This window comes from Neomonachus schauinslandi, chromosome 3 (assembly GCF_002201575.2).
Source record: "Neomonachus schauinslandi chromosome 3, ASM220157v2, whole genome shotgun sequence".
Taxonomy (NCBI): domain Eukaryota; kingdom Metazoa; phylum Chordata; class Mammalia; order Carnivora; family Phocidae; genus Neomonachus; species Neomonachus schauinslandi.
In genome coordinates, this window is record NC_058405.1 from 114,220,317 (window position 1) to 114,233,558 (window position 13,242).

Consider the following 13,242-nt stretch of genomic DNA (forward strand, 5'->3'; position numbering starts at 1 on the left):
CACGTTTTCCATCTCTCTCTCTCACCAGATTGCTCTCAAAAAAATCCCTCATCTCGTGGTATGTCTGCTTTTCTTTCCATTCTCTATAGAAATGCTTCCTCATTCTTGATGTACTCAATTTTTTGTCTATAAAAGAGCCTCTACTTCCTCTTAATTTCTGCTCTTCCTGACCTCAATTTCTACCTGATCGGGGAGAACTGCCCAGACTCTTGCTGTAATGACCTATCATTCTCAGCTCCTGCTGCTGTAGCTTCGCTCCTGAGAGAGAATCTGACTGGCTCCACTCATCTTTTCACAAAGGCTACATCTTAGTTTGCTGGCTGAACTCCTTAGGGTCAGGTGCCCCTGTTAATGCAGTCATCTGGGACTGGAGGTTGGCAATCACATTGGCCAGAGAATGTGTGCCTCAGAGCAGTCTCTTAGTGAGGCTGTGCATAGGGCAGATATCTGGTATCTTGGAGAGCACATCTCAACATCTGCTGTGTCTTTGAGTTATTTGTATTATTTACACACATGTCTCATCTTCTAATTTTTGATGTCCTGAGGAGCTGATGCATTGTAATGTGACTAGTAGTACGTAGCAACATACTTGGGATACTTTGTCCAATGCTTGCTTGCTGCATTGATATGTATAATTATATTCCTCTCCCTCCTTCTATCCTTCCTTTTCCCCCTTCCCTCTCTCCCTTCATCCCTCCCTCCCTCCATTCCTTCCTTCTTTCATTTCTTGCACAACTTTTAAAGATCTACTATGTCGGAGACTATGGTAGACACCATAATATCAAAATAAAAAAGACATATTTTGTACCATCAAGAAGATCCCATGCTAATGGGGAAAAGATATCCAGAGTAAGATGTTATGTTAAAAACAGCATGTGTTTGCTCTCCTGAGATTTTTATTTCTCCTATTTCATACAGCTTACTAATTCTTTATTACTTCATTGCTTTGGGGATTTTTCCAGGGCAGAAGACAGAAGAAGCAGAAGTCAATGTTTTTCCTTGCCTTTTGTAAATGTCTAAACTCATAGAAGGGATGTTGTATATATCCCAGAGGGGGAATTAAGAGAGGGGGTTCCTCTGAGAAAACAAGAGAAAAGAGGAAGAGAGTCTCCTCCAGCTGGGAAGAAGTGTGTGCACAGGGGTAGAGGCTCCAAGGAGGGGTAGAGCTTGTCCCTTCTCTGGCAGCCTGCCAGGGAGATGGTGATCCCAGAGTGAATGGTTCGATGCTGCAGTCATGGGAGGCTCCCAGCTTCCCCACAGCATGGGAATAACAGAGCTCTTTTCCCTGCAGCAGTCTGTTGGCCTGAGACATGGACAGGGCAAGACTAACCAGTGCCCAGAGCACCTCTTTTACATCTCCTGAGGGATGTCAGACAGTGGGACCTCTGCACAATAATGGACAAGGAGGATTTTCCACTGAGGAGTGAGATAGAACTTTACATGGGCTAGGTGAGATGGGCTCAGGTAAATTTAAAAGAAAGAAGAAAAACCTGTTTCTCATAAAATTAAGTTTGTGAAACCCATTATATATGCAAACATATGGCTATGATACAGTAAACTAATTTCTAATGGCAATAATTATGACATACTCTAGGACTATAGAAGGAGGGGTGATAGAACCTAATTTAGGGAAATTTTTGTTTCTCTCTCTTTTATTTTTTTAAGATTTATCCGTTTATTTTAGAGAGAGAGAGAGTGCCCGCACACAAGAGAGGGGGCAGAGGGAGAGGGAGAGAGAGAGAATCCTCAAGCAGACTCCCAGCTGAGCATGGAGCCTGATGCAGGGCTCGATCCCATGATCCGTGCGATCAGTACGTAAGCTGAAACCAAAAAGTCAGACACTCAACCGACTGAGCCACTCAGGTGCCTCAAGGGAAATTTTTGTTTCTAATGGACATTCACATGAACTTACGCTGTGTGACTCTAAATTTAGGGATAAAACTAAAACCACAGACGAGAAAAAATAAACTACAGGCCTACATATCATGAGGTGACACCATGATGCCTCATCATTATCAAATCATGTCAGCCAGAAGTCAGCTGCCCTTTGTCGGCCAGCTAAGTTTTCACCCAGAAGCCAGTGCTCAGTTCCTCACTATTCCCCCAAGTATTTTGTTTTTCTGCTAATTTATTTAACCTCTTGAAATCTCACTTAGCTTCCTCTTTTGAAAAATGAGGGACCTGTTCAGAGAAATTTGGGGGCAGATTGAATCTGTATATAGAAAATTACTGGGGCACCTGGGTGACTCTTTCGGTTAAGTGTCCGGTTTTTGGTTTCGGCTCAGGTCATGATCTCGCTGTCCGTGGGATCGAACCTGCGTTTGGGCTCTGTGCTCAGTGCGGAGTCTGCTTCAGATTCTCTCTCCCTCTCCCTCACTCTCTCTCTCTCTCTTTCAAATAAATAAGTAAAATCTTTAAAAAAAAAAAAGATTACTTATAAAGCACTTTATAAAAATTACATAAATAGTTTTATCAATATAAACAATTTTAAGTTTATCAGCATTCCCTCCAACAAAGTATCTCAGTTCTGTTTTAAAATGTCAAATCAGGAAGATTATCTTATTGCACCAAAAAGCATTCTTTGCTTCAGTGTTATCTCATTCACACATGTTTATCAATAAATATAGGGAGCCAGTTTCTGTGTTAGATATTTTGTATACAATGATGAATACTAGACAAGATTCTTGACCCAAAGAGATTATGGTCTAATAATCTAACAAAATTGTGAGAAATGCCACCAAGGTTAAAAAGAGAGTGCTTTAAGAAAGAATCAGAATGGTGACCTATTTAAAAGTGAGCCCAGGAAACACTTTATGAGAAAGGAGGGAACAGTGAAGGTTGAGTTGTGTTATGAATGATGAATAGGGACCAGGTAATGAGAGAGAGAAGAGAGCACTAGCCAAGTAGAGCCATAGTATGGGTAAAATTGAGGCAAGAATGTTTTTGATGCCCTAAAATAACACAGAAATAGTGTACACATTGTTCTTAAGTGCCTCTCTTGTTGAGTCATTTTTATAAGCATTAACATTTTAAGAATCTTCCCGGTGGTATTGAAAACATGGTTGCAGTAGAGGGAATATAGTCAATGATATTGTAATACTATTGCTTGGTGCCTGTACTTATTATGGTGAGCACTGAGTAATGTATGGAATTGTCCAATCACTATGTGATACACCCGAAACTAATGTAACATTGCAGGTCAATTATACTTCAATAATAAATAAATAAAATCATGGCTGCATTAAGACTTTTGAAAAGAGCAAGGGACAAGTGAGATAAAGAGGGGAGGTACGTATTCTATGCAGATTAATTCTCAAATTTTGTGTATCCAGTATGTATGAAACTTAATGTTACATTATGGTTTGCATTATGGAAATTAGGCTGATTTTGGTAACTGGCTTTCATCTCCCCCTGGTAGTATTTAATGTAATTTTTACAGTCAATAAACATCCAACTGTCTACATGTCTTCCCTTTTCTTGCTCATAAAAATCAAAGCATCGATATTGTTTACAAGATTTGCTTTCCACATTTGATTACCTCCTTATATTTAATGGTTCACATGTAGAACTGTAAGGTATAGTTTAGTGTCTTCATTGTCCCAAAGACCAAAATTTCATTGATTCTCACTACATTACAATGAGTGAAAGTAAAATCAAAAGTTACATTATGTTCTGTCTGTGTTCATATTTCTGATCCATTTAGACGTGTCATCTCCAAAGCAGTATAGTCTAAAACACAAACTTGTAATCAGTTGACACAAAACCTCTTCCCAAAGTGATTAGATGCAGTCAAGCAGAATCAACTCTCCACTGCATAAAATACCACACTTTTTATTACCTTCATTAACGTATCTAACCATCACCATGAAATGCCGCTCCCCCACTGATCTCTGCCTGTTTGTGCCGCCTTCTGGCGTGCCCTGACTAGGAGTTTCTTTTATAGAATTTTGCTCAAAATTTCTTTCCATTCACCTTCAATTACTGGAATTATTGAAACCATGCTACAAAAGACACCCTTAGAGTTTGTTGTAAGTGTTGTGCGAGTTAACACTATTTTCCTGATGGCCAAATTGAAGCAATTTGACCAAAATAACATAGCCCATACTGATACGAATAAATCATTGAATAAAGAAATACATAAGGGGGGGAAGGGACAAATCTTTCTTAGAAAAGAATTTCAAAGATAATTTCAAAAAACGAAATAGAACATAAGCCTCAGGAGGTGGGGAGTTTAATCCTCCTCCCCTGAAGTTTGGACTGGACTTTGGAACTGGCTTCCTAGTGCTGAAAGGACAAAATAGTAACGTTATGGTGGAGAAACCGAAAGACACTACCTTAAGGAAGCCATCTGTGTTAACGTCACCAGCTCTGAATCATACTGATATCACGTACCTCCCGTTAGGACATGATGACAAGGGCACTTCACCACTGTGGTCTTCGTCTCAAAGCCTATGACCCTGTTCTAATCCTGAGAAAACCCTTGAGATAAAGCCAAAGTTAGGGACAGTCTACAAAATGAACGGCCTTCCAAAGACCAGTATCATTCAAACTGTCAAAGTCATGAAAAAGAAGGAAACACTGAGAAACTCGCAGACCAGAAGAGACTAAAGAGACATGACAACTGAATGTGAGGTGGGACCCTGGACAGAGTCCGGGAACAGAAAGAAGGGCATTCATGGTAAAACTGGGAAAATCTAAATAAAATCTGGAGCTTAGTTAATAGCAATGTATCGGTTTTGCTTTCTTAGTTTTGACAACCGTGCTACCATGATGTCAGGAAACTGGGTAAAGTATGTATGGAAACACTGAATAGCCTGGCAATTTTTTGATAAATCTCAAATTATTCCAAAACCAAAAGCTTTTTTTTTTTAATTTTTTTAAGAGATTTTATTTATTTATTTGACAGAGACACAGTGAAAGAGGAAACACAAGCAGGGGGAGTGGGAGAGGGAGAGGGAGAAGCAGGCTTCCCGCTGAGCAGAAAGCCCGATGGATGCGGGGCTTGATCCCAGGACCCTGGGATCATGACCTGAGCCGAAGGCAGACGCATAACCAACTGAGCCACCCAGGCGCCCCAACCAAAAGGTTTTTAAAAGCAAATGAAAAAGTTAATGTTCTTTTACTTCTGACAATCAGATTCTTTATTAATGAAAGATTTTACAAGATATTAACAATAGCCAGCATGCCTTGACTACTTACATTGTGTCAGACACTGTGCTGAGTCTTTATATAATCCTGCCTAATGCCTACAATGTACCTATGAAGTAAATACTATGATTATCCCTACTTTACAGATGAGACGGTACCCCAGGTCCCACAGCCAATAAAGGCCACAGAGCTTTTCACAGCCCTTAGAATCACCAGAGAAAGAGACGAAATGATCTTCAGCAGTTCTGTAGTATTAGATATTGAGGCGCCCTAGTATTTAATTCACTGAGAATTGGCAGGCTTTTGTTAGGATACTCAGTGGTCAAGAACAATCTATTTCCTAAATTAATTTACTGCATGTGAGTGTGTGTGTGCATGTATGCACATGCTGTAAGAATAAGAATGGATCGTGCCTGTGAGTCTCCACCATCAGGCACTTGATTTCTAAGGGCAGGAACACTGGCTACTGTGTATTATCTCCAGTGAGTAATTCTCCCCTGGTCCCCAGTCCTGGGGCTGTTCCCTGCACAGAGGGGGCTCATTGTGCACTGGTGCCGGACTGTATGAATGGGTTGCTCCACCAAGGTTGGTCCAAATCAATCATTCCTGATGTTGAAAATTTACATTTGAAAAAGGCTGTTCCCAAGGACCGTGGACACAACTATCAAAAGAGAGAAAACCAGTGAAATGTCTGATTGTGTGATGGGGGTTGTGGTGGTGGTGGGGGGTTTGTTTGTTACATGAATCTAAATTGTCAATTTATGCATTTTCATCCTGAACGGATTCAATTAATTAATTATGTTCTCTTTGTATAAGGACCTCTAGAGAGGAAACAAAATAAAATTGGAAGCACAGGAAAGAGAAAGAGAGAGAGAACAAGGATAAAATAGATAAAACCATATTCACACCTAATATGCTCTGGCCCCAGGTTCCCCCCCCAGCTCACCCCCTCTGTAAGCAGCTTCCACAGCCTCTGAGTGTGCCCAATGAGTGTTTTGCTGGATTCAATATAAGAATAACAAGACTCTTCAAATATGACCCTGCTGTTTGCCTCCCAGCCTGTAGTAGCTGTTTACATAACATGTGGATAAATAGAAAACTCATTTGCTTATTTCCAGGAACCATATTAGAAAAAAAAAAAAAGTTAATGAAGGACACCGCAAAGGAGTATGGTGTGTTTAATAAAACACTTTCCCCAGGAATTGAAAGAAGCCTCTGCATGTGGCATGCAGCAGCTTATCACTAATTCAGAATCTCCCTTCTGCCTCAGACTTTTGTCTTTCTTCTTCCCGGTAGCCACACTTTCAAGCATGATGGCTTGCTTTGTAGTCGCTGTGCTCTGGAAGGGAGCTCCGAGGAAACGGAGCGAGAGAGTTCATTAGGGATATTTCATAGTCACTCAGATCCCAGAGTCCCTGTCTCATCTTCGCAGATCACACTGTTCATGGAGAGACTTTATTTTGTTACTTATCCCTGTACTGCCCGAAGTCTACAAAGACCTGGGCTCCTGCATGTTTCCACTCACATCAGGGGAATGTGAACACAATTCAAAGCCTGCCCTGGCCTGGTGTGCATTCACTGATTGCAAATCAGCTTATTGTATTGTAAAAATTCTACGTTTTCTTGAAAATGCAGCATTTGAAGATGAAAATCTTATTCTAACAGAAGCATATTACAAAAAGAAAAAAAATAATAAAAAAAAAAAGATGAGAGACAAAGCAGGAAGGGGAAAAGGAACAAAGAAAACAAAGATAAATGGATGCAGAGAATGATCAGGTAGGATTATGTTGTTTTGAAACCGAGACAGCTGACCTATGAAAGTCAAGTTTTGTGGAAGGTTTTAATTTACTTTTGCATAGTTATTTCTTTTCAGAAACCTCCCCTAAAGGCCAATCAGCATTGCTAATGTATTGGTCTCTTTCCAGCCCTGAGAAGTCAAACTGAGCCAATATTATTAGCTTTGCAAAATCCAAAGAGTCAAGACCATTCTCCCCCAAATGGGCCCTTTTCTCTCTCAGCTTTCTGGATGTGGATCCTTGATTACAGCACATTCTCCTAATTATAAGGACTACTTTGAACACATTGCTTTATTCCTAGAAAGCCAGTGGCCATTAATGATATTGCTGAAATCCATGGTACCAGGTGGCTATTTCCAGTTTTAACATTAGCCGTCTGTTCAAAGGGAGCATGCTTAATATTATTTAATAGAAGCTATACATTTTTATGGATCCATAAAAGAATTCATCTCATTTCCTGCTGATGAATTGAAACTTCTGAAGCTCCAAAGAACGTCTGGTATGAAAAATGGGCAGAATCCTCCTACTCAGAAATCTCTGTGTTCTCCTCTCTGTCCAGATGCAGTATTTATTCCATGAATCTCTATTAAATCTAATTCTTACTAGGCGCAAGCTGATCTTTAGGTCAGGGCGGGTAGCCTCATGATGTAGAAAGCTAGCTACATACACTTTCCTTCATGAAAAAAAGAAAGACACTTTTGGGGTGCCTGGGTGGCTCAGTGGGTTAAGCGTCTGCCTTCAGCTCAGGTCATGATCCCAGGGTCCTGGGATTGAGTTCCGCATCGGGCTCCCTGCTCAGTGAGGTGTCTGCCTCTCCTTATCCCTCTGCCTCTCCCCCAGCCCCCACTTGTGCTCACTCTCTCTCTCTCTCTCTCACTCACTCTCTCTCTCAAGTAAAGAAAGAAAATCTTAAAAAAAAAAAAAAAGATACTTTCTAAATTTGAGCAATCCTCTTAGGCTTCTGTTTCTTTGAGTGGCTGGCCACTGTGCATTCACGTCTTTAGTTGGTTCAAAAATGCATGTGCGGAGATGACCTCGCACCCAGAAGTGGAAACATGTATGACTCTTCTCAGTATTTTAAAATCCCAAGAGCATTTATTCAAAGCAGCAGCACTGGGTTTCACTAAGGTTGAGAGATTTTCCTTTTTCCCAGGCCACTGAAGCCATAGGCAAGAATTTTTATATTGGGCCAGACTTGCCTGGATCGCATCAAATGGACGGGCCCTCCCCGGGGCTTGCCGTGTGGCCCTGCTGGTGCCCGCTGTGTGTGAGGGGCTGGGATAGCTGCTGTGGAAATGAACGTGGCACCGCCCTTGGCCTCAAATCATTTAGACTCTAAATGGGAAGACACGCCATATGGGCATATAAGATAAAACAGTAACTTAATAATAAATGAAAATAGAATATGTATCACAAAACACCGTGGGAGGGGGGTTCATTACCAAATGCTTGCGTAAATAATGAGTGTGATGAGTTTGGGTGACTAGCATGAGCTCAAATTAAAGATTGCCCCTTGGAGACGGTGAGAGCAGTCCGCGCTCTAGAAGCGACGTAACTATTTCCTAGAGGAGCAAACCATGCCCTGGCCACTTGGGCACGCCAGTGGAACACATCGGTCATACACTTCCGCTGTAATATGCTGATCCATTTTCATTGCAACGCTGCTGTTTGTTCTGTAATTTTTTTTCTTTTTACTCACTTGTACTTTGAAAGCCTGATCTTAGACTCTGAGCTTTAATATTCTGCATTTCCAATTCCGTTCATTTTCTCTGCAGCCAAATGTGCTTACATTCTTGTTCACCCAGTATTAATAAAAAGGATGTTTGCACAGCAGGGAAGCGTATTCTCATTTATCTCTGACCAGAGTTGTGAAGAATGGAACGGCCTGATGGCCATTATCTTAACCCTATGTGACTGCAAACATTTTGAAGTGGTAGAGGAGACAATTGGAACACGAAACCCACATTAAAGTTTGCTTCTCTCAGCTGTAAACTGCAGATTAAATCCCCAGTCACATTTCTTACCCAGGCCTTCTTCCCTTTTTTTTGGTAACAAATATAAGATTATTTTGTATTCAACAAAACAGAGTCACCTAACTTGAAAGACTGAAAAACTCATGAGTTCAGAATTCTCAGTGGGAGTTATTTGGTATATCATTCTTTGAAATTCCTCCCACCTTATTAAAGAGAAACATTAAAGGTCATGACAGTGTTCTTCTCTTGTGATGTCCTAGCCATCCTGTGGAAGGAAGTCAAAGCCATGGAAAGCGCTTTCTATTATTTCAAGAGTGACAGGATTTTCATATTCAAATAGCTGCATACAAGATTTAAACATAAATGAAAGGGAAAGGATAGATGTATTGGTCTACGTTCAAAGGGAAATAAGCAATGGTAAGACTTTACTCTGATATAAAACTCTATGACAGTAGTATAAGAAGAAACACACACACCCCGCTGAAGACTAGTGAATATTTCTCAGCAAACAATCATCAACCAAGCATAATCACACAGAATTTTTAAGTACATGCTCTCTGATGACCAGTTCCTCACTTATGGAAGAGCTTTCCAGTATTTTTGAATAGACACGTGAGTTTGGTTAAAAGTGGCAAGGACCAGATTCTCTCTGCATCATCCCTCCTAAATTAATGGGTCGAGCACAGATTAATCTAACAACACATTTCTTGGCTATCTACCATGTATCTAACACAGAAGAAAAAAAAGATAGAAATAGTCAGAGACAACCCCTGTTCACTGTTGGAGATCCTGGAGGGCCAGGAAAGCAATTCCTAAAATGTCTGCACTGAACCTTGATATAAAATGCTGCATGGGGTGCCTGGGTAGTTAAGCATCTGCCTTTGGTTCAGGTCATGATCCCAGGGTCCTGGGATGGAGCCCCACATCGGGCTCCCCGCTCAGCGGGGAGCCTGCTTCTCCCTCTCACCCTCCCCCCTCTCATGCTCTCTCTCTGTAATAAATAAATAAAATCTTAAAAAAATAAGATAAATAAAAAATAAAAAATGCTGCATGAAGGAGAGGCTGAAGTAGTGTGAACTGGGAGGCTCTTTGGAAAGGCAGCCGTGGAGTGGGAAAGGTCAGAAAGTGGCAACATTAGAAGGGATGTTTTCATTGAGGAAATACAGCTTGAGCACAGCTTTCAAGGGTGGTCCAATGAAGGATGGTACCAGAGAGGTACGATCCAGAACTGGAGTCGGAGTGCCAGAGCAGCCGTCTCTCTGGATCATGTCCAACTAGGATCGCTGCTGAAAAACCGATTTCCCACCAAATTCCTCCTTAGCTGTTGGAGGGGTTACCATTATGCTACAGGGGAGTCATGGGGTCTCCTGGTCTCACAGATCCCACAAGGGATCTGACCTACCTGCCCTTCATTCAGGGGACCCTAGGGTTGACGGATGTCACTCTTGCAGAAGGGCTGCATCTCCCCCCATCCCCTAAAGTTTAATGCCATTTTAGCCACCCCACAGTTCTCTGCACCAAAGACCATTCTGGAGAGAAGTATTGTAATGCAAGTAGGTATAAACCTTTGAACTACTGACTCAGGGCAAGGAGTCAAAGTCTATCAGAGAGAAGTATCTCACAAAACACAAGGGGCAAGAGAAACAAAGTGCCAGAAGTAATCATGACTGAAGTGGATTTGGGGATTCCAGAATTTAGTTTCCCTACCCAGTCCCCCATAGACGTTCCCGTCACTCCTCTGTGTTTTATGGAAAACTACTAACCCAGGCTTAATGTCCAGTATGTTGTATTTATCCTTGTTGCTCTGAGTAATCGAAGCTTGTGATCCAGACAGGTTGAAGGTCCGTTGTCTATGCAGTTGCTAATATGCAGTAGCCACTGCACTAGCCCCAGCCTCAAATGGCCATATGCCAGCATTCCTGGGATGTGAGATGTTTGAAAACATTTGCTGAAAGAATGAGAGAATGCTGAGCACTTTCCACGCATAGATATCAGGGGGGGAAATAACAGAACAAAAACATATGGAGCCTGAGTGGTTATCCCAGGCCCAAGACAAACACCTCACTCTGGTGGTTCAAAGGTTATCTTCTTATATTCCTTTTATGTATTAGGGCTTTGGAAGAGGAAACAGAGAAGCAAAAGCAGGAGATGCCGTTCCCATGAGATTTCTGGAATCTACTTGGCCACCGTTCACTTCAGCAGGCAGGCATTTGGACAATGTCTTGGAACAGAAGCTTGGCATTGAAACGTCTATGGTGATCATTTTGATGTTCATGCAGGCCTGAGGTCCCCGGCCAGCTCAGAGCTATTTCTCACACTTCCTTGTTGTTTCTCAGTCTCCCTCCCGGGACAGAGGACATTTGTTAACAATTACAAAGACAAAGGCTTTGAACTGTGCCTCCCACCCTCAGTGGAAGGTGGGCTCTGAGCCCTGGAGCCCCGAAGTGTCCAGAGGAATATGAGCTTCCTCTTTTCACACAGCTTCCTGTGTGAAAAATGTGGCAGGTCCACAGATGAGACAAAGGAAACAAACAAAATTGGCCAATTTGCTGCCAGAGCCTTAGGTGCTACAAAGTGAACAGCATGGCTCTCTTCCCAAAGATGAGAGGAGCAGACTGAGATTATTTCAGCTGCACTGAAGTTCCTCATTCCTGATAAACTTGTCCGTGTTGTTGCTTAACTGGATCTTCTGCAGAGGACATAATTGAGAAATGTGAATTTTTTTCTGAAAATTTTCTGATTTGATTAAAAATGAAATTTCAAAAAAATTTAGTTTATTAAAAATCTTTTATTTTACTTTTCTATGATTTTATTACAATCTTACATTTTTATTAAAGGTATTCATTAAATATACATTTTTGCTTATTTTGTTAAAAATAATATCTTTAGTTAATCACGTAGGCAACAGCAAAGAACAGAGATACGTCACAGTTGTTCCGCTAATACCCTGATGATTCGAGTGCTCAACCTGCAAATCAGGTCACAACAACTACTAGGCCTTGTCAAGTGTCCCCTTTTTACCTCTTTCTTGGTTCATGCGACTACTCCCTGGTTTATGAGGGAGGGCAATAAAGGGCCTCTCTCTTTGCTGTAGGAATACCTGTGGAATTTGGTAACTACTCAGCTTTGTTTAGCTAAGGGCTCTGTCTCCCTGGTGTGCTATGCGGGGCACACAGGTTTAAAAATGGAATGAGGGAGCCGGAGGCTTGCTTCCCTCTGCACCGAAGCCTTGGGCTGGCTCCTGTCATACCCTCCACCCTGTCTGGGGAGCTCTGCCCTGTCCTGGCCTCCGAATCTGAAAGATGAGGATGTGAGCACGGCTAGCTTGCAGGAGTTCAGCTGGGCGAGGGAGCTGCACAGTAGCAACACATTGTTGCTTGGCTTATCGCTGCCAAGGACACCTGAGGAAAGAGCTTGGGCCCCGATTGCGTGCAGGTTGAACCAGCCCTGGAGAGGGGCTGACGACGCATGTCAGTGAAGGATGTGTGTTCACCTACTGCCAAGCTGGAGAAAAACCTTATTGAAAAAAAACCCAAGTAATGCCTTCAGAAAAAAACTTGAAGTAACCACAGTGCCTACACTACTTAAATATGGAACATTTCAAAAACTGGTAGAATCTGAATGTCTTTTCAGGCCAACCTCATGGAGATGTTGCTCTCTGGCTGTTAAGATTTCATGATGGCAGCCCTGTCTTGATTTTCCGATTTGCTCTAGTATAAAGGAAACTGCCTATTTGCTTTGAATTCATGTTCATAATAAATAAATGTTTAAAAAAATTGGTATGTGTCTAAACAAGAGAGAGTGCCACTAAAATGCTCATGAACCCTCAAAAAAGTGCCTTCAAAGGGACCCCTTGAACTTAGGTGAACTGTGTCATGAGCTGGTCAGACGTCACGAAGGGGCTCGCGTAGGAATGACCACCACACACAAATATAACTGCACTCAGCACACACATTGCTATTGCCACTGTCACGTAGGGCACAGATGTGACCGACCTTGTGCAGATTACCTCTGCCTCCGCATGTGGCCACAAAAACATGGCGGTGACAACCCTTAGGAGAACAGGAACTCCTATAATGACCTCTAATTACAGACATCAAACAAGCTGAAAGGAATTCCTTCTCTCTCCTTTATTGGGATTCCTGGGGCTTAAAAGGCCCACAAAGCATTTTTTTCCCCACAAATTTAACCAATACACTAGTAATGCACATCACTTATAGTAATAAACAATGTTTATACATGTGTCAATCAAATTACAAAATAAAATACTAACAATGCTTTAGTCGTTAGTTGGCATTTTATCATCAAAGCTACAAAATAGAGTC

General features: G+C 41.7%; 1 pseudogene; it reads left to right on the plus strand.

Moving 5' to 3' along the window:
* The first annotated feature begins 10,060 nt into the window (after nt 1-10,060).
* Nucleotides 10,061-12,586, plus strand: LOC110592330 (annotated as a pseudogene).
* The last annotated feature ends 656 nt before the right edge of the window (nt 12,587-13,242 follow it).